The sequence below is a fragment of the Ambystoma mexicanum genome, chromosome 11 (assembly GCF_040938575.1).
Source record: "Ambystoma mexicanum isolate Mex_15411 chromosome 11, UKY_AmexF1_1, whole genome shotgun sequence".
NCBI lineage: Eukaryota > Metazoa > Chordata > Amphibia > Caudata > Ambystomatidae > Ambystoma > Ambystoma mexicanum.
This window is the reverse complement of record NC_090934.1, coordinates 1020087577-1020110531: the sequence shown is the minus strand read 5'-3', so window position 1 is coordinate 1020110531 and position 22955 is coordinate 1020087577. Positions and strand designations below refer to the sequence as shown.

At 46.2% G+C, this 22955-nt stretch overlaps 1 protein-coding gene across 2 annotated transcripts in view; it reads left to right on the top strand.

Annotated features, from left to right (window-relative positions):
- Positions 1–22955, top strand: part of INTS14 (integrator complex subunit 14) — a 385834-nt gene that overhangs the window by 41550 nt on the left and 321329 nt on the right. The gene's annotated exons all lie outside the window — the stretch shown is intronic.

Here is a 22955-nt window from a genome sequence, read left to right as displayed (position 1 = left end):
CTACTTATTTGCAGTGACTCCCATACCTGTCTTGTGGCTGTTAAGACCAAGCCCACTAGGCAGTTATTTAAGATACCTGTGGAACACCACACAGTAACTATGTGCCTTGTTACAGGCCAATCCCTTTAAAATGTTACGCATGCATACCCATAAGTGCAGATGGAATGAAGCTAGTTTCAAAGCATGACGTTTTTTTTTCTTTTCTTCTTTTTCTCAAATCTTTTCTGTTGGGAGCTACTTCAAGTAACTGCGATATGGGAGGTATCTTTCCCACTGCCTATTTACCTCTGTTCCTCCCATACTCTCGCTTTCACGCTTGTCCCGGTATGTTTGAAAAGCTTAGTTTAACTTCCCCAATGCTGTTATGGTTAGACGCGGGGCTCATGTGAGAGATTGTGTCTACTGGGGTCTATTTAATTGCAGAATAAGTAAGTCTTCCACGAGTATCCTAACTCCAGTGCATGGCAAACAGACACTCTCCCCTTGGGCGACTCATTTTGGCTTTATTTATAGCCCCCTTATAACGTCGTAGTATTTCAATGCATGCCTTTGTCTGTCAGGGGGATGGAAGTACGCTGAGCACTCTGCATTCAAGGCTAAAACCGTTCTACCAGTGTCTGGGCAGGATATTTTTGGCTTTGTGATCCTTACTTCTAAGAGGTTGCAGTGTGTGATGATGCTCCGGTGACTCCGGCTCCCTACTGTGCGTGATTGTCCGTATCGTGATCAGACCCTCTCTTCAGCTACACACCTCATATTTCAAGTGGCATGCCCCAGGCCTCCCCTCAGCCATAGCTGGCTGTTACAAAAGAGGCCCGTGTGAAGAGACTTCCCTCAGGGGCCGTCCGATTGCTGGGATAGTGTTAGGTTAGGGCGGGGCTTGCCTGTCGCATCCAGTTCTCTGCCGCCACACGCTGAAAATGGGGCCAGGGGCTGCTGGAGACCTTCTCCCTTATAATTTTTAGTGCAGAGGACCCCCCTTTAATACGGCTTCCATCCTGACCCACTTTAACACAAAGCTTTCAATTGATCTCCCTCTGCCGGGCTCGGACCAACTTTATCAACTTTGCCACAAATGTTCTTTACTGTATCAACATGGAAGACTTTTGATTGTGCGGAGGGCTTTGCTTGACCCGCCGCAGGACCACTTCGATTCACAATTCTCTACAACTCTTTCATTTTTTTTAGCTGGATACCTTACAGAGACCTTTTGATTGAGCACCCACATGGCGCCGGACTACTCTGTCAAGGATAGTGGGTCTTGCTTTTAAAGTTCAATCACTCATCAGCGGTTCTGAAATTCTTGTAAGTACAAAGTTCACAAAGTTTACAATAAAAACAAAAGATCTCATCCAGTATTCATTTTCTCTCTCTCCTGGCTTCCCTCGTTCGGGCTCGAGCCACTTATTTTATGATTCATATCCCCCTCTGCCAGGCTCAGATTGGCTGCTGTTCACTTTCTAGGCTTCCCTCGTTCGGCGCAAGCCTTTTAAACGGCTCCAAACATTCTTATTGCTACTTCAATTCTTCATGCTTTATTCTTAAAGCCTTTAATTGTTTATGGACATCAGACAGAGCCTACTGAATAGGCGATCTTGTCCCGCTAGGTTACTATGTTACTCTGTATCACCTTTCAGGTTATCAAACACTTGAGATTCTCTTTCTCTCGCGTTTGCCGTCCTACGCGCATCCTTGCATCTCAGATGCAGTTTCTTTCACTTTAACACAACCGGTTTTGTATTTTCCCTATCTCACTTACCGACTGCATTGCTCAATGGTCTGTCTGCGTTCTCGCACCTCCTTAATTTAGTCTTCTACTTTCAGCATACCGCCTCAACTCAATCCTTCACAGGGAGGGGACCAGGCTTCTCTCCACAGCTTCAATGAAGGAAAATGCCGACTTTTCATCTGGTTTTGCAAAATGCGGTCTCCCGCTTGGGCTGTCTCTGAGTTTATCCTTTACTCGCACAGCCTTTGGGTCTCCGGGTTTCTCCAGCTCTAGCTGCTGCTTCCGCTCTGGAGAAGTTATTTTTCCTCACCTCCAGCATTGCTCAATGTGTGCATCTGAGCTCCTCCTTTTTATCCAGGTGGGGAAAGTTAATTAGTTGCAGGTGTAGATGATTGGGGTGGAGTACCTGATCCTGCCTGGCCTTGTTAATGTGACAAAATGGGGTTTGCCCATAGGAACTAGTGGCCCATGGGCTTTTATTTATGTACTTTATTTATTATTTGTACAGCGCTAATACACAAGTGAAGTGCTTCAAAGCACTTCAAGATGGGAAGGGAGCAAAGGAATACAGTAGTCGATCTTAGGCCTTGAAGTTTCCGAATTATCTAACAAAAAGCAACTAGTGTACTAGGCCTGGCAGCATTTCTCCTAGTGCAAGTACATGAAGTATTTCAGGCGCAACCGAACTAGGGAAGGAAGACAAATGAGGGGGGACAAGACAGAATGTACTAGTCCTAGTAAATTTGGGTTATGCAAGTGTACAGACAGACTTGCGAGGGAAGGAAGGAGATAAATGCACCCAGTCCAGCAGGGCCCTGGGTTAAGTGCAGAGAGGTTGCACCTCTCATGGAGCGTATGCTGCAAGTGCAGTAGTCTGAACATAGTGCAGAGGCCCGGAGGCAAGGGCAAAGACTAGTGGCAGAGCCTGGGACATGAGGCTCTGAAGGTGAACCAGGTGACCAGTCAGAGTTAGGAAGGAAGGAGGAGTGAGGCAGGAGAGAAAAAGAGTAGGTTAGCAGGGGAGAGGGTGAGAGAAGGGGGGAGCCAAGAGGAAGGTCTTGAGGAGTTTCCGAACTCAAGGCAGAGAGAGGCAGGGAGGCACCTGCAGAGGATAAAGATCTACCCACAAATCTCTGCTTAGAAAAACAGCTACCCCGCAAAGAGTTGGAGGAAGACGAGCGGAGGGCTCTAGAAGGAGAGTATTTAGGAAGAGAGCATTGAAGATGGAGCAGGCCCCGGCCTCAGAAAGCCTTGTAGATTATGCAGAGGGTCTTGAACTTGATCCTTGCAGCCACGGGGAGCCAGTGAAAGGATTTCAGTGCCGGAGAGATGCAGTCCCTGGGCTTGAGGCCAAGGATAAGTCTTGCGATGCTGTTCCGGATGAGTTGTAGTGGATGGAGAGTAGGGAGTAGGAGGACTGAGAAAGAGGCTGTTGCAGTGGTCTAGCCTAGAGAGAACCAGGGTTCCGGAGACTGTGAGCCTTTTGGGGAAAGTCAGAAAAGGTAGAATACCTATCAGGAGGGACAGCTGGTAGTGGGACTTTTTGGAGATGTCTGAGATGTGAGAAGAAGAGGTGAGAGTGGAGTCAAAGGTGACCCTAGATTTTTGGCCTCACTAGTAGGTTGAGGCGCAGGGCCAAGGGAGGTCGGCCAGTGAGAAATTGGGAAATCAGGAGTAGGGGTCCCAATGAGGACAATCTCTATTTTACTGGCATTGAGACGGAGATCGGGAATAAGCGAGGAGGAGGAAGAGGCTGAGGGTAGCCTGAAAGAGAGCTGCGTGATCTCCACATAACACTGAAAGTTGGAGGTGAAGGTAGAGATCCTGTGGGCCAGAGGGGCTATGTAGACATTAAAGAACCATGGGCATAGGTTCGGTCCCTGGGGGACACCACAGGTAGAGAGAGTGATAGAGGAGAGAAAGGGCCCAAGTTCCACCTGGGAAGGAATGTCAGAGAGAAAGGAGACCAGCCACACCAGGGCCCGATTTGTGATGCCCAGGGTATCAGGATGTTGTGGTTTACCGTGTTGAAGGCAGAAGAGCGATCAAGAAGAATGAGGACAGAAGGAGAGTTAGAGTCAAGATTTGAGAGCGGGTCTTCACAGGCGTTCAGAAGAGCAGTTTCCGTGCCTCTGGATGCTTTAAAGCCAGACTGATGGTCATGGAGACAACCAACATGGGTAATCCATGGGTAATCCTCATTGCTCCAGGTTTATTCTTCCGTATCTCCGTCATGTCCGTAGGATAGGAAAGGTGAGGATTATGGGAGTTATAGTGTTTTGAAAAATGAAGTAAAATGTACGTTTTGAAAGGGTTTCAAATGGAATGGACCTTTCAGATAATGTTTCTTAGAGTTCTGACTGGGAAGGGGGACTTTGGAATAGCGAGTGGGAAACTTCTCATTACTGTATGTAAGGACGGTTCTGCACATTCGAGAAGGACATTTTTGGATGAGGTTGAGGTAGAATGATGACATCCTACAAAAGCTGAGGGGATATCGGGTACGGGTGTATCGGAGCGGAGGAATACCATGTCTTGTCCGAGGGCGTGTCCCGCATAGTTCCCAAGGATCCTCCCTCGCTCGTCTGCCCCCAGGGTTGGGATCCAAGAACGATGGCCCTTCCCTGGCCACCTGAACAAAGGATCCGCGGGAATAGCCTGGGAGAAACGCCTCAGGTTTCTCAAATACCCTTCCCCTATAAGAACAGCTACCCATACATTTTCTCTTCCTCAAGGTTCTTGGGGCAAAGTTCCATAATATTTCCCCAATTCCCACCAAACAAGTAGTGTTCTCCTCACTTGAGAAAAGGTGTACAAATTCAGGTTTCTCACAACCGTTATCTTGACGACTGGCTCATAATAGGACACCCAGCGCAAATGTGTCAGAAGAACACTCCAGACACCATAAACCTCTTGTTCCAACTAGGGTTTTCCATCAACGAGAATAAATTGTCTACTCTCCAGCCAAGTCGAACAGTTTCTGGTGGCAATTATTCAGACAGAAGACGCCCTAGTCTGTCCCTCCAACGAGAAGGTCCAGTATATGCTGCTTCAAGTCCCTTTTTACACAGCCGGTCGCCAGATAACTGTCCGGATGGCGAGTCTCCTTCTTGGTATGATAGCTTCTTGCATCTTTCTTGTGCCACACGCAAGGTTGAGCATGTGTCTAATACAAGAATGGCTAGTGGAACGATGGTCTCAAGCAGCGGGACAATGGGACGATCTAATGGTAGTTTCGCCGACTGTGGTGAAAAGCACTGCAGTGGTGGGCAAAGCACAACCTACTGAAGAGAAAATCTTTGTCACCCTTCCAATACAAGCCACTCTACCAACAGACGCATTACTTTCAGGGTGGGGAGCTCATTATCTCCACCAGACAGCACACAACATGTGGACACAGACGCTATGAAACAAACATATCAACATACTACAGTTGCTAGCAGTGTTCAAAGCCTTGCAAGCTTTCCAACACCAGCTCACGGGGAAGACAGTACTAGTCCTCACAGACGGCACAATCTCCAAATTCTATATCCACAAACTGGGTGGGATAAATTCACTAAGCTTATCCAGACTAGCACAAAAGATTTGGAGATGGTCTCCAGAGGAACATTTACCTTGTGGCACAACATGTTCCAGGGGAACACAACTCTCTGGCAGATGTGCTAAGCAGAAACACAGAACTTCCCTCAGAACACGAATGGGAGTTACATACAGACATAGCATTTTCGCAAAATGGGGCCAACCGGCCATAGATCTGTTTTCCACACAAAAAAATGCAAAATGCCACACCTCCAGGTTTTCCCTGAAAGAGTTCAAGGGGAACACACTCTGCATCAATAGGTCAGGGATATTTGCATACACTTTTCTCCCTACGCCACTTCTCAACAGAGTGATTTACAGGATGCATCAGGAAAACCTAACAGTGATCCTAGTTGCTGCTAGGTGGGCACGACAGATGTGGTTCTCATAATCTCACCCCCTCACAATGTCTGTTTGCCCACGAATACAACTACCCTCACCTTAAAACATGTTGTCACAACATCAAAGGACAACACTCCGTCAAGCCTTCAGACAATCAACTTAGCAGCTTGGCCCCTGAAGTCATCAAGTTCAGACACTTTAACTTACCTGAAAGATGCATGAACATTTTTTAAAAGACACGCAAACTCAACACTAGACACTGCTACTTTAACAAATGGAAGCAATTTGTAATATGGTGTAGAACATCTAATGTTAATCCCATTGACTGATCACCTTTCAACATAGTGCACTACCTGCTACACTTCTTAGACTCCGGTTTAGTGTTCAGTTTTCTTCAAGTCCATTTAGCTCTTTCAGCTTACACTTCTTCACGGAATAAGGTGTCATGGTGAAAGATTCCATTCGTGAAAGCCTTCTTGGAAGGGGTGAAGAGGATGTATACCTCAATTGAAAACCCACACCTCTTCCCCCTAGGGTGGGATTTAAATGTCATCCTAACCAACCTTATGGGTCTTCCCTTTGAGCCCATGCATAAAGCAAGCTTTGAAGATATTACCTACAAAGCTGCCTTTCTTTTAGCCATCACCTCTTTAAGAAGGGTTAGTGAGATACAAGTGTTATCAGTCTCAGAACCCTTTGTCACTATAAAGACAAAGTGGTCTTAAGAACACACCCAGGGTTTGCACCAAAATTAATCTTTAAATTCCATGTCAACCAATCAATTGAACTATCAGTGTTTTTCTAAAACCCTCAACACTCTGGAGAGAGAGCCCTCCATACATTTGTTGTTAGGAGAGTTGTTATGTATCTCAACAAAACTAAACAAATAAGGACAACTGACCAATTCTTTGTTTCCTTAGATACAGGGAGATCATCTGACCCTGTCTCCAAAACAGTGATTTCTAGATGGATACAACAATGATGCACATTGTCTACCATTTACACCCAGAGCTCACTCTACTCTGGTTAGTGCTACAACATCAGTCTTATCGCGAATGTGCCCCTAGATACAATTTGCAAGGCTGCAATGTGGAGCTCATTTCACACGTTCACTCAACATTACTTTGTAGATACACAAAATAGGACCGATTCTTAGGTGGGACAGGCAGTGTTAAAATAGGTGTTTTCCTCTGTTCCTTCTAACTCCCCCTCCTTCTCAGGTATTGTTCGCTAGTCTATGCAAGATAGCTCAGAAATTGGCCCTTAGGCAGTCATTCCCTCTGCATCAGACTCTCAAGTCCCTAATCGCCCCATTTTCATACAAATCTCCACATGTAGACAGGCCAAGTTCCTCCCACGTCCTAGCAGCACTCAATTCAGCCATGCTTTCACAGACATCAGCTACTATGGGAACATGTGGTGAGTAAGGTTGCTGTAAACGTAGTAACCTCAGCACTCTAGTCCAGACCCGTCTTCCCAATTTTATCAGTAGGACCTGGGTACCTATGCAATTGTCTGAGATTCACAGACAATTGCACAGCGCCTCCTTTGGCCATGCAGGGTGCACCAACGACTGGAGCAGTCTACCGTCCGAGGTGAGGTTGCCAGATAGCCACCACATTGCCAAGTGGCTCATCTGAGCAGCCAAATAATAAAGCTCAATTTTTGCTAACTGCACAGCCCCATCGCTATAGGGTAAATGTAAAGTGTCAAGTGCCATCTGGTGCCGGTGCTGTCCCTATAGGAAGTCTCTGATCACAGCATCTAAGGCACAGAAAAATACATCTTCTATATAGTAATACACATTCGTGAAGACATGAAGTAGCCTTGGGAGGAGGATCATCTTAACTGTGGCCACCTGAACCATAAGGGAGAAAGGCAGTTTAACCCAGAACTTCAGAGATCTCTTAACAGCATCCAATGCCTTTAGCTGGTTAGCAGAATGCATTTCACTAGGGCTGTGCGCTATTCGTATGCTAAAATATCTAAAGGAGTGTGCCTCCCACTTCATTCCCAGATCAGGAAGATCCGCAGCCTCATAGTCCTGCTATCCTTCTAGAGGAAAAGTAAATGATTTTTGCTTGCTAAATGAGATCCCGGAGAGTTTTGTAAAGTCTTCTAACAGAGCAAGGATAATGGGAAAGTTGTGCTCCGGCTCACATAGATACAGAAGCACACCATCCGCATAGAGGGATACCAGGTGTTGGACCCCTCCAACCTCTATGCCAGCCTCAAGGTATTCTGCTGTAAATTCACTGCCAGGGGTTCCACTGCCAATATGAACAGCATTGGTGATAATGGACACTTCGACCGTGTCCCTCTTTGTATATCTCACAGTTCAGACACCTGTCTGCCAGATTTTAATCTAGCAACCGGTTGTGTGTATAATATTTTGACCCAGCAGATAAAACTCTCTCCAAACCCGAAGCCCTGCAATGCCGCACATATCTATTCCCAGAAGACAGAGTCGAAGACCTTGATAGTGTCTAGGGAAGCCACAACATGTAGGCCGTCCTTCGTTAGTTTGATCAATAATATTCTGTAGTCGACGTAGATTTAGTGAAGTACTGTGACCAGGCACAAAACCTGTCTGATCCGCATGGATCAGTGTTTATTACTTTGCGTAGTCTTCTAGCCAACAATGTAGTAAGCAACTTGACATCACAATTTAGCATGGCTAAAGGGCAATAGGACTCGCATATTTCAGGAGGCTTCCCAGCCTTAGGAATAGAAATGGGAATCACCATCGTTTTCCTCATGCTGGGTGGGAGCAAGCCCATCTCGTAAGATGAAGAAGGGGGGAGGTTTGTTCCTGGCTATCTTGCTTTTGGGTCTCAAAGAAAATATCCATCCACACTATTGGCTGCGATATAATTTTGCTTTTATTTGTGAAAGTGGTTGGTTCTCATACAAATTGTAGTATACATATAGTACATTTGGGGCTTTTAGGTTCCCCTGTTGTCAGCCGACACGTGTTTCGACCGAGAGGTCTTTATCAAGGCTATTGGTACTGGTGTCTTGCCCCCCTGTGGGGTCCTGGTTGATAGTAGTGGGTCGCTTGTGCTGTGATTACAGTGGCTCCTGAGTTGTCCGTGCTGGATCTCGTAAGATTCCTCAAATACCTTCAGCAACACCGGGGCAAGTGTGGAACAGTATTCTTTATAAAACTCTGCCGGGAGTCTGTCGCTACCTGTTGTTTTACCAGAGGTGAGGGAGGCGACAGCCTCCCACAAATCCTCTGCTGTGAAGGGCTGCTCCAGGGAAAGTGCCAGATCTAGGGCAGGCCGGATCAAGGAGATCTCCTCTGGGTCAACCAACTGATCATTTCTGTACATCTGGGTGTAGAAGGCAGTACAAATATAATGTATTACTTTCTGGGATCTCCACATGGCACCATACTCATCATGAAGTAGTGCAACAGTAGCTCTAGGTGTCTCCCTCTTACATAGCCAAGCCAGCATCTTCCCTGATTTATCACCCTCAGCATGCGTCCTCGCCACCAGTGCTGTGTGGTCAAATTTACTGAGTCTATCCCAGGCTTGGGCGCTTTGTAATCGCATCCCAATAAGGTCTGCTTCCGTCCAGGCCCCTACAGAGAGTGTAGATTGTAATATGCAAATTCCGTCCTCCATAGATTCCACCTTGTTTTTCGCAGTTTCTTCCTAATATCCCCTGCCCCTGCTATCATTTCCCCTCTGACAACCACCTTCAGGGCTTCCCAGGTTGTCCCCCAGCCATCAACACTTCCGACATTAAATTGAAGAAACTGATTTAAGGATTCCTTCATCTGTTCCCTAAAGGAAACATCAGTCAGTGAATCGGTAGGTAGCCATGTCGGTATAGGTGACCTAGGCACTCTGATCCCCCATTTAACCAGTAACTGAGAATGGTCAAATATTGATCGCACAAATATTCTGCATCAATAAATTCTGTAATGTCTCCACCCCAACAAACAATCAATTCTGATGTGCAGCCCATGGGGAGTCGAGTAAAAGGGATAACCCCTGGTGTTTGGGTGCAGTTCCCTCCAAATGTCCGCTAAAGTTAGTTCAGACAGTGCCACATTTAGTGCCCCAGTAGCAGGTGAGACCCCACCCTGCGGGGGTGGGGGGTAGCGGGGGCAGATCTTTCTAGTATTGGATCCATCTAGTATTAGATCCTTAACACAATTAAAGATTCCCTCCCCTCCCCTCCCCGGAATAACGCATCCCGTCTTGAAATGTTAAGGCAACACAGCGAGCACACGTGAGCCGGAATTGAGTGGTTAGGAAAATAAGAATTCACAAGCCACAGCTCACGATGACCCACAAAACCATGCACCATCACGTACCTTCTGTCCATGTCCGCCTTAAAATCTAATAATTGGAATGGGAACCCTTTATCTGTCTATAAGAGTACTCCCCTAGCATACCTAGAATATGCAGAGCCGTAAACACCCCCCATCTATCTGTCACCATCTCCTGGTCTGCGGGCAACAAGTGGGTTTCCTGTAATAAAGCAATGGCTACCTTCTTCCTACGTAGGTAAGAGGAAACTCGATTTCTGCGCATATATGAACCCAAGCCCCTTACATTCCAAGTCAGTATTCTAAGTGACACGATAAGTGGGATACAGTACCCCCTACGTTAATCCCAACCAGCATGTGCAGCGTGCTCCCCACTTAGCTGTCAGCCCCCTGAATTCTCACCCCCCCATCCACACCCACTCCCACAGATATTCACCCCCTTGCATGAACCCATGTCGTACTTTCAGTACCCTCATTAGGCCATGCCCAGCGCTCCAGCAACAGTACATTCTAAGCCATTAAGAACAAACATAACTGAACCATAACAAACCACCCTCAAACCAGGGGCCAAAACTAGGCCCAACAGTAGCACACCATTCGGGTCTACCAGCACCTCCAAAACCCTTCGGACCATTGGGCACTGGAACAGGGCACCAGCAACAGGCCAGTGCCAAAAATCCAATCGTATCGGGGGTCGCAGAGTCTCACCCAGAGGTTAGCGATGCCCAGCTCCCACCACCTCGCTTTCCATAGTCTGCAGGTAGCAAAGCAATCTTACCATCCATTGTGTCCTTAATTGCAACTGTTAAAGCGTGATGAAAAACTGTCTCCTGGGCAGAGCATTCTCCCCCATGTGTCATCTTGGCCCACCAACACAGTTGGATCACATCAAAGTGTCAATTCAAGCTGCTGTGGACATCGCGGATCAGCAGCGTTCCATTCGTAAGCAAGAGCTATTCCTTCAAGAGGGCGAATGGTTCCTACGTCATCCTAAGGAACTAAGAAATTGCACCTTAATCAATTTGGGGCATATCCGCTCCTTCAGCCAGCATTCCGTTGTGGTCCATCCACATGTTCACCGTCTCTGGGCTATCAAAAAAAGTGTGTCTTACCATTGTACATTACTTTAAGTCTAGCTAGGTACCTGAGCATATATTTAAGGCCCATTTGACGCAACGTTGTCTTAGTGGGGACAAACGTATTCCTCTTCTTTTGCACCATAGCTGTATAATTAGGATACACAGCAATCTCGGAGTTACCCTTCCGAATTTTCCCACCTTCCCTGGAGAACTAAAGCACCACCTCCCTGTCCCTGAAGTTGAAAACCTTGGCAATAACAGGCCGGGGATATGACCCTGGGGGAGGAGGGGCATCTCTGAAGGGATCGATGAGTTCTCAATCGCGAGACCCTGCGATCGTTTCCTCGAGCCCACTTCCTGTAGTATCGGGGTCTCAATGTAAGTGGTTGGGTCCGCGCCCTCAATACCCTCTGGCAGGCCAAGTGCGCAAATGTTATTCCTGCTTGACCTGCCCTCTGCATCCTCAGCACGCAGTTCCAGTGCAGCATTTTTCGCCTCTAGAGTCTTTAGCCTTACTTCCAAATCCACAGTCGCTGTAGTAGTCTCATCCAGCAGTGTCTCTGCAATTGTGACTCTCTCCGCCAACTAACGTTCATCCTGCCGCAGGAGTTGTACGTCCACCTTCACTTCATTAATCCTATTTTCCAGCGAGGTCTGTAAAGCAGCAATAGTTGTCAGGATTTTGCCCTCCTGAGTAACTGGATGCGCCTCCGGGCCCACTGCACCTTTTGGGGACACAGCTGGGGCAGAATCTTGTTGCCTCCCCTGATTTGTAAAGGAGTCTATGATAGAGCCCTTGTTTTTCTGTGTGGTGGATGTTATATCAGTGAGGGTGTCTGGGGTGTAGGTCCCAGCTCCTGTATCAATGCCGCAGATGGTGGGGCAAGTGTATTTCTAATAAAAACTATCACAGAGAAATGTCTGCTCCTTCCGAAACAGTAGCATAGAAAGTAGTGTTGTCACAGGATATGCAAAATTCCAGTGCAATCTGACAAGAGGGTGCTACATATACCGACACAAACTATAGGTAACTTCCAGGCAATATGGACGGTGGCATACAACATGTGCTGCAGTTAAGCCACCACATCAGAGTCCCCATTGGAATGTACTTCCTGAAAATCACCTACCAGGTTCTCACCTGGGATCCATCTATTTTACTTGATGTAGACACTTTCCTGGGCTCAAGGGTAAATAGGCAGGTCAGCTACCGCCCAATTGTAATTCTATCTGTGTACCCAAAACCGTACCTGGCTGCCTTAGGTTTCTTGCTGTGAACACAGCTCCAGTTTCGTTTGCAAGCCTCTCAGGACAGTCCCTTGCGCCGCTGCGGGTAATGCCAAAGTCCCTGCCAATCTGCAGCCACTATCTGATATACATAGACGTCTTGGTGCCTGTCAATGCGTATCCACATGCAATTTACAAGTCTCAGTAATACGATTCTCCCATTCCGGCAAAGCTAATGCATTAACTTAGTTCATGCCCCAGCCAATCCATGTCCAGCTGCATTGCACACAGCTGTGAGCGCACCTTCAGATCTGCTCCAGCCGGACCCATGTGTCACTCCGGAGGCCCACCTATTCGCCCCTGTGCCCATCCTTCAGTCAACAATGTTCATCCCTCTCGTGCCTGTCTCAGTGGAGTAGACCCAGCTCGGCACCGGAGCATCCAGGCAGCAATCGTAGGGGCAGGCAGACGGATGTGCTCTCCAGGCACCCAGGCCACCTAGTCAGGCCAGGGGGAGAAGCGCCCGAGATCACACACTGTGCCGCGAGATTGCAGTCTTTATTATCAGAGTGTCAGCTCTGCTCCACCCCGTTCGTGCCGGCTCCAGCGACCCCATCCCACTAGGGCTCGCGGCCCACAAAACAAACATCGCCTTGTGGCTAGCCCCCGCCACCAAGGCCCAGCAATCTGCAGGCTCAATCCAGGGCCGCAGCAACAATCCGAGCCAGCAAACAGGCGCAGGAGCTCCCCCATCGCCGGCGCGGCCACCATCTTACATTGCAGCAGCCCGTTCTTCACCAAGGATTTTCTCAGCTCTCTCGACCCAGTTTCAAGTCGGAGCTGGTCCAGGCAGAGAGCAGCTGATATCAGGAGCAAACACTGGTGGGTCAACCCCCTGCAGCACCTCAGCACCCCCGCTAGCAGGATCATTCACAGGATCAGGGTGAGAGCTCTGGCTGATCACGTCCTCCCTACATGAGCTCTAGTCACGCCCTTCTTCGCTTGTCTAGGCAAAGCATGTGATTCTAAGCAGATAAAACAAGCATCAGAAAAAAAATATTACACACCTCAGAAAAAAAAATATTACACACCTGTAATCGTCTTTCTGATGCTTGTATGTGTTTAGATTCACATGCGCCCACCATTCCTCCCCTCGTTTGGAATACAAGGGACATAGACAAACTACACCTTCCTCTTTTGTCCTGTACTCCAATACACACTTTGCACCCTCATGTCAGAAAAAAAAACAGAGCACCACAACAAGTGAAGGACCATTGATACAGCGCACGTCACAGTAGGGATAGTATTACAGACACACCCTGTTGGCGTCCCTTTTCAAGTCCTGCAATACGCTGCACCAACAACTAAATGTCACCCTATGCAAAGCATGTGAATCTAAGCAGATACAAGCATCTGAAAGACTAATACCGGTTTGTAATATTTGTCAAATATCTCTGTGGACTAGTGTTTGCTGTTTCCTCTAAATAAACATTCTCTGGTATTGGAAATTCTGAGCCATATCAGTGATGATATAAATCTTTCTGGAGGCAAGTTATTTGCTTAGAAAATGACTTTCTAGCTACTTGAAGCTCACAGGTTTCTTTCATGTGTTTATAACATTCTACCTTTCAGATACTTTACAGGTTTAATGCATAAGCATACGGTATTGTCCATAGACCTTTACATGGAGCTGGAATTAGGATGTATAGGAGGGTAGAATTACTACGTCTATGCGACTTAGAAAGCCAGTGCACTGTTACAGCTAAGCATATTATGTGTTGTTGGTCCATGAATCTGCATCAAAACCTGATTTTTAAAAAAAAAATATCTTCTTTTTGAAGAAATTACCCCAAAATTTCTGTCATTGGTTCGGTGACGGTTGCCTCATTATATTACAATTTTTGGACAGCCATATGGTTGAGGTTACAGGATGGGAACACGACCATGTTGATAGTGTTGTTCATCCAAGATATTTAATGATTATTAGTGGAATAATAAAATGAATTTCAAAATATCTGTGATCAACCTTTCTGTCGCTGTTAATGCATAATTTAAGTATTTAGTAACCTCTGAAGTATGATGTTTCGGTACTCTTTTTAATAAATCATTTTAATGTTGTTTCTCAAGAGTCTCTTTGGAATGATAGCCCTGAATCCACATACATCCATATTCTCATGGCCCTGGGCCAACCTATTCTTTGTCTCCAATAAGCATATCTAGAAGCTGGACTCCCTGGTAAATTCACATGTTTGGCCACTATATCTCTTTCGGCTGCTTAGAGAAGGTGTAGGAGTTGTACTACCTGTTTGTATCATCCTTTATTTCTGTGTATTTGTATATTGTTTCCATATTTGGATATCCAATTTTTCCAGCATTGCTTTTTGTGTTTTTGTCTTTCCTATAGAGGTGCTTTATGTAAATCAAGTGCTGGTCTGTTTTGAAATGAGCACAATATGACTACATTTTTACTTGAACATACTTGAGTTGACTTACTGTTGCAGGACTCTAGATAATCATAGAATTAACAGAGGGTTTAGCTCCCGGTTCTAAACTATGTCACTTGCAAAAGCTTTTCTATTGGCAAACTAAATGCAGTACTGGCTCTCCACCTTTGCAACCCAGCACCCACCAAGGCTGTCCTTAACCTCAATTTTTATTGACACTCTTGAACCCTTTTTTGTATTAATCTGCTGCAATAAAATATCAAGTGGATCAAACTGATTGTTTCTTCCAGCATCCTGCTTATGCAAGCCGTGTTCTTAGTTTACTGATGCAATTGATGTTCAGACCAAAATCGTTAAGGTATATTTCCATAGTCTGCTGGTGCAATTTATCAGTATTAGGTTGTCCTCCACTGTCCAAATGGCAAAAGTGCACCCACTTCAACAACAGCTACCATTTCCACAAACAGAATGAGCAGGGTTCTAAGCGGTCACCTTCGCCTATGGCAAACATTCTGAAGTTACTTCTCTCAACCCCCACTTCTCTTCACACAGGGCATAGCGGTTCCAGGGTCAGTGAACAGATAATTACCAGCTCAACGTTTCAGTCTCTAAAGAGCGAAACGCTTTAGGATGAATGCCTCCTCACAAGCTAAAACTGAAAGACAGTGCTGTAATTATGCTACTAAGAAATCTTATGCCATCACAGGGACTCCGCAGTGGAGCAGGGTTGACAATTACGCATCTACAAAGACACATGATAGAGGCCCGTGTGATCGATGGGACTTAAATACTGTTCTTATACCGCTCATAGCTCTCATTACATCTGATACGTTTAGCCTTTTAATTTACCATTAATAAGTCACAGGGACCTACAGCCCTTTTCTGGACGTAATCTGTGGTAATTCTGATATTTAAGAAGGGGGATAGAATTGACCCTGTGAATTACCAACCGATATTCATCTTTAAGATATGCTAGAATGGCATATGTTTCATGGGAACAGCTAGGGATTATATAAAACTGCTACGTATGCGGCTATAAACTAGTGTGGCAACAAGGAATGAAGAGACCGACCAAGTGATATCATGATGATTGCTAGAAATCTTTATTCAAAAGAAAGATAAACCTATCTGTCCTTAACTTGAATGGTATTTCCCTACCTAAGCTAAAGAAACTCGGGTGCTTGTCCAGAAGTCTGTGAAAGTCCCAAAAAGGTACTGTCCCACTCAAAAAGCTCCTACGCTATCCCTCTCACTACAATCATCAGTAATAAAAATCAGGTTCTGATCGTGACCAAAGAGAATGAGTCTCATTACAACTCCGGCGGTAGCCGTGCCGGTTAAACAGGCAGGCTGCCGCCAGAGTTCTGGTGCCTGACTTTACGGAATCACTGGGGCATTATAGGCTCGGCGGTCCGTGAAGTCAGGCGCCGGAAAATGTTACTCCCCATTCCCATTTGAGTCCCATTGGACTCAATGGGAATGGGGAGGACGGAAGCACCGGCACTGTGTGCAACAGTGCCGGTGCTTCCGTCAAAGTCTGTGAGCGGCTGCCGTCCCGCCCGCCAGGTCTGACCTTGCGGGCAGGACAGCAGCCGCTCACAGAACTCAATGTGTGCCGGTCTGTTAACAACAGTGCCGGTACGCTTACCAGTACTGTTGTTACCGGAACAGCACCCTCGTAATGAGGGCCAATGACATTCCTGGATGTAATGTGTCCCAAAGACATTGTTTTCTCAAAGTAAAAGTTCCTAAAGTTCCAGGGTTTTCGTAACCCACAAACAAAAAAAAACAGTTCTACAGGATCCTCGTGGGGCTAGGAGAATGACTCCCTTCTCCTAGCTGGTTCCCAGTGTTCCTTATGGTTTTCAGCAAAACTTGTAATTCCTTTAAGGAGGTTTCTACACATTCGACTTTCTTTATTCTGCCTGCACTGGGAGGATGAAGATGCTCTCCGAGACCCTCTCAACTCTCCAGCACCACACTCTTGTGCAACTGCCCAGGGACTGCAAAGTGATTCACTACTTCATCTGCTTCTTCATGCCTTAGTCTCGCATCTTCCTGGCCCCCTCCCAGACTTATTTTTGTTTCTGTTACCTTCTCCGAGGGAACTCTTCACCGGCTTCAACAGGGGTTGCGGTCTCAGCGCAGTTGTCGGACCCCTCGGTCCACCCACGACAGGCGAGGCCACCTCCACAGTCGATTGCACTCTCTGCATGTTTGCCTGCGCGGCTCTGCTCTAAGCTACGGTAGGCGGTTGCTTCTCCACCCACTACAGGTCAGAGGTCGCACCGCCACCTTTCCATCTCCAGATTTGCTGTGCCAGTTCCCAACTGACTAGTAAGACGCTTCTTGGGCATCCCGCTGCTTGTCTCTTTATCTCTGGATATGTGCCTTGCTGCAATCTCCTGATGCCCAGTTTCAGCCTTACAGGCTTTGATGTGGCCTCCTCGCTTGAGAGTTCTCCTTCTGGATGTACAACAGCTCTCAGCATACCAGAACCACTCCGGTTTATGCCGGACGGACCAGAAGACGACAAAGAAACCAGTCCTTCTTTGTTGTTTAGTTTATATAGCAGAGACAGCCCCAGCCTAACGTCAGTCCATTTGACAGCTGCTGATCGAGCATTCCTCACGCTGGATTGTAGCATTCTCATGCTCTTCTTGGTTCCTTATCCTATGACATCATGGTGGGTTTATATTTTACAATAACACATTGTTTTGGACAGGAGATTATGTGTAGAAGAATCAGGCATTAACATCAGCCTGCAGGTTTGGGGTTTGAAGGGGCTCTGTCTCTGACTATGGGTTAGGTGCCTCCCAAGTCTTATGGAAAGGGGTTCCCGCCCAGGTGAAGTTACGCTATCTGAAGGATTGTCACAATCACTACCGTCTTTATTGAAAAACATTTTCAATTGGGATAACACAGAATATTGTGATATTGGGCACTAATGTTGTTTAAATATTTAAGAATCCCTTTTACCAACAATTTGCAATTTGGTTTCTACTGTAAACCTCATTCACAAATTAACGTTCGTACATGCTATATGCAGAATTACGTTCTTGGTCCACCACTCCTTATAATCGTTGGATACAGTAGATTCAATCAAGGTGATTTTACATTTGATAATTCTCCAGCCACTTAACTTGATTGATCTGCCCCTGTCTGCCTCAAAATGTCCTGTGAGTGGGGGGACTATTGTTGGATAGCCACACTCAAATAACAAAATCTGAAAGATGGGGGTTTGGAAGTTACCATCACAATTTTCTAATGGTACTTTTGTGTCTTTTAAAGTGGCATATCAACTGGCCACACCATCCTCTCACCATAGGTATTCCCTGACCGACTTGCCTATCCAGAATGAATTGCTGTGCAATCCCACCTCTCCTTTGATGTCAATGAATGCATTGTCCATTAAATGAATTACTCCTGTGAAAACCAAGAACGTACTGGCCTACAAAGAAATGCTCTAAGTCAGTTGGCTCAGATGCTCAGTCCAAACAAACACCCACACTCTTTTTCTCGCTCTCTCACATTCACATTCTCTATTCATATTTCCTGCATTCCACAGAGTCTGTCAGATATCACCTGTCCTTAAAAATGTAATCTTTCACCTCATCATTATAACACAAGTTGCAACCGCATCATAGCAAAACTACCTATTGAATCACCATTTTTTGCCCATAATGGAAACACCTTTTGAAAGTAAAACTTGAAAAACCATTGAGAGCAAATAGTAAAACGTACCTCAAAATTCACAAAGGAGCTAAAATTGGCACAATCTTTCATCTTCGACTTTACAATATGGCCTGCATTCGCATCTCGGCAAGAGATTTTCAGGTATCAAGAGATTTAATGGTAAGAGTAAACAATTTTTTATATACTTTTTAAGTGAAATATTATTGGATTCAATTCTTGTCAACCCTCCCCAAAGAAGAAAGCCTGTGTGTTTATCCGCTCTTTCTCCAAAACACTTCTGACAATTTCTTAAAAGTAGATGCATTGAAATACATTGTTCAAAAGAGTGGATTGCCATCTGATGATCGCGCATGCTGGAAAAAGCAATTGTAAGACATTAAATCCCCAACAACACTTTTTAATCTTCTTTAGGCTCTTTGCGTTGCTTTCAGAGTGCTACAAGGACTCCCCTTTCCTTGCTATGTGCGTCATAGCAGTCCTCAGACTGCCTTTAACTAATCTGCTGAAATGAGTATTGGTACAGCTTTCCCCTCAGTGGCTCTGCCTAGGAGTATAGTACTTGTAGCTTTCAAGACATTGTGACGAATTAAGGTAATTTGTCCCTTTTCCCCAAGGGGGAGCCCTCCCCGCCCCCCTTGTGAGTATGAGGTGAGCCTGCTCCACAATGCCCTCCCTTGGGGTAGAGACAAGTGGGATCTCACTGGGAGAGACTCCCTCTTAGGGTACAAGGACTCCCGCTCCCAGGAGGAACTCCCGCCAGCTGGACATACCATGGCGTACATGGGATGTTTTAAAACACAAGAACATATGAACTGTCAAGAATGAGGCGAAGAAACACCTAAGGGATATCGTTATTGTTAGAGAGTTTTAAAGTCCACCTATGGTAGGACTATAGAACACTCTCCTTTTAGTGTACACGGCTCCAAATCTTTGTATAGGCCTGAACTAACCAAAAGGTTTGGTTGCTATGACTGAGCAGTCAGGCTTATCTTAAGAGTTAGAAGGGCTGTAGTAGAGTACAAAGGTCTTTGAGCACACAAAACGGTCAAGACACGTGTACACTTTTAAGGGAGCATTAAATACATATATAAAGTAGGACTTTTCAGTGGTAACCCAATTAATTGGTAAACCTCAAGTTGGAATGCAGGTATGGGAAAGAGTTTCTTCAGGTCAGCAAAAGTATTCATAAACCAACAATCACAGAATGATAATACTGGTAAGTAAAATAACTTTGTACACAGCTGTAGAATAGTTGGAAGCAATTCAAGGTAAGTAAAGCACTTGGCAATTAATACTTGTCACTGTTATCAGGAAACAAATGAATAAATCAAAACCAACAGGTAGGACTGCATACAATTCAGAGGCCTTGGGCTTTAGAAGTCCATCCCTATCTAGTTATGAGTGCCTCAGGGCCTGGTACTGAGCTTGTGCTAAATATAGCGTGGAAAGCGGGCATTCTCCCCTCCAGTTTCCAGCATCATCATTCTGAGGTGAGTGAACGTATTTGAGGGGAAATGTCTTGCTTCCAGCAACAAAAGCTGCTTAAATCTCTGGTTGTGGGAAAATGTGTTCCAGTGGCATTGCAAGCAAAGACTGCAACTTTTCTAATTTATGAATGTTTTCTTACACTACTTTTAAAGTTTAATGAAAGTTTATTTATAATAGGGGGGGTGCAGTGGAGTTTTAACGGCATCTCGCAAGGTACTGTTAATGAACGCCTCTTTAGCCTGGTGCAGAAAGGGTGTTCTGGCTCTAGAAAACAGTCCCTGCCAGACACTTAACACATGAGGTGATTGGCAAGGATGTTGCTATGCTGCAAATGATGGCTTTCCAGGAGTGGCAGACTTGATTATCGCCACTCTTGGGTTAGCTCAGAATCCTTTGCATGATGGTAAAGGGTCTTTATGATGACACACAGCACTTTTCTCATTTAACATGCACCTCAGAATCAGCTCCTCGGTCAGGCCCAAATCCCAAACACTCGAGTCGCGACTCCAGCAACACAGGAGCAGCAAAGCAACTCTAGGAAAGTTCTACCAAGAGTCTCACTGTACCTTAAGCATGAAGAAGAAGTTGCAGCACAGAGTTTCCCCGATGCAGCATCAGCAGACCCAGTCACTTGATTCTTGGTCAGAGAGACTGAAGAAGGGATACTGGATGGATCTTCGCAGCAGCAGTTGAGTGGAGAGGCTCTCATCAAAGGATTATTTGCGGTTCTGTTGTTTTGGTACCATTTTTAAAGCATCAGTGAAGAATGGTTCCAGCTTGGTCGATTCAGTTTGCTTAGTCGGCCCAGCCTTCGAATGAGGCGACTTCAATGAGTGGAATCTTGCCTCTGGAGGTCTGGAAGGTGTCCAACAAAGTTTCGGGAAGATTTGTTCTTTGGAAGGCGATGCACTGCACACTGGCCACAGGTCCCAGGGTATTGGCGGTTTGCAGCCCGTGAAGATCATAGCTCATCATGGGATGGCTCGAAATGCAGGTCATCTTCAGACTGGTTGGACCCACCAGTCAAATGGAGGAAGTCGTCGGGATCGGAGCTTCCCTGTAGCTTGGAAAAGAGGGCTGTAGCAACAGCGGTCACTCGGAAGGCCCTGGCAGTCACTGGAGGTGGCTGCAGATGTCCTTCTCCTCTTCAGAATGGATCTTTCAGTGGTTGACTCAAGATCCTAGCCTTTAATGCAGGAACCCAGCCATTCAACATTTGTGCCATCATTCAAACTTGGGGTGGTGGCTGTCCTTTCGGGAACTGGATCTAAGTAGGCACACTGGAGGACAAAGACCTGTGGAGTTTTGGATGCTCCCAGCTTTCTGTCCTCCCAGACACACTGGTGCTTTCAGGTGTGCCTCACAAAGGGATCCCGGCGAAGACCAACCAGAACCTCCCCCCACCCACCACAGCAGAAGGACTAAGAAAGAACCAACCATTGTGAGCTGGTGAAAAAAGAAGACAGGGACCATTTTGGATCAATGGTGTCTCGTGTGTGTCTTACCGCAGCTGCAAATACAGCCTGAATTGTAAGTCTCACAACATTGGGAGAAAAAGTAGTCACTGCCACCAGCCCCTCGGATGTATTTCTTCTGAGGGTATTCTCACTCCTACTTCCCTGGGATCCTCTAAGCAAGTGGCCAGGGAAAGGGCATCGCTTTTGGATCCTGATCCTGGAGAAGCGAGGGGAAGGGGGTATCACGCGAGGGGGGTATCACCTGGGCGGAGGGTCCTTTGGAATTGAGAGTGGGATGTCTTCTTTCCTCTCTTCAGACACACTGCCCACTCTGGTACTGAGAAGCGGAAGAAGCAACTAAGAGTAATGAACACCATTCACTTTCAACATTTTGGTACTGGGACGAAGAAGAGACTGCCCTGTTCGCACTACCCTCCCACCCTCTGTTTCCTCTCCCTTGCACTTCCCCCCTTCTCCTTCCCCTTGCACTTCTATAGTCGCACTTGCACGATCCAAATGATACAAGGCTCTGTCCTCCATATGTTTTCCCTCCCTGTCTTGTGATGCCTAGAAACACTTGGGTACAGGCGCGTTATAAATGACATATCATATCATATCGTATCATGAAAGGTATGAAGGTCAGACATGGCCTCTTAATCAGTCAGTCAAGATTGACTGATGGAATACACCTGCAGCCCATTGAAGGAACGTCCGTGTATAAAAGGCCAAGACATGCAGGAGTAAGAGAGGCAGCTGTGGTGGAATCCAAGACGAGACGCCTGCAGATATCCCTCACACTAAGGGAAGCCTCCCTTCTAAAGAAGGAAGCCTCCCGTCTGAAGGGGAGCAAAAGGAGGGGGAGCCAAAGGAGCTGCAGCAAGGCACAAACGCCAAGAATGCTGGACCCGGCCTCGCAGAGGCACTGAGCTCACAGACGCCAACCAAAACTCCCATCCCTACGCGAGTGGGGCACGCAGAAGCTGAAGCAGTGCCAGAGAGAACCACTGTAGGAAGACTCTCCCAACCGGTGAGTGCTGGGAAAGCTACCCAAAGACTGGGCTGCTCCGGTCGGGCTACACAGTTTTCAAACCGCAAAGAGGGAATAAATGTTGGCATTACAAGTGGAATGGTGAAGTTAATTGAAGGAGCGAAAGGCGACTTGCGCGAAAAAGCATAAACTGCTAATATTGAATACCGAATTGAATGAAAGAGCATTATTTACAATTACAAATTAATACAAGAAGTCACAAGAGACTATTTGCGGATTAAAGACTGGTACTAGCAGTACCCTCAGGAGAAGGGAGTCATTCTCCTGACCAAAGTTAGTTTTCTCTTAGTGGTAGGGTGAGTTAGTCGGTTTGGACAGCGGCCTTGATTGTTTGGTCATTCACAACTAACAAATGAGCACTTTAGTTTGTAATATAGACAGCGACCACCCATAGTTCTAGGGAAAGTTAGGCCTTCTACCTTTACTTTAATAAACTAGAGTATATCATGTCTTCTGAGAGTCTGTGTCCTCCTTCTGACTTGGCACAAAATCCTATCACTTGCTCTTTCCTAGACTTACTCTCTGCTTCCATTCAGTACTCTCCTTACTGCTGGTATCTAACACGCTCATAAATTAAGATTTAA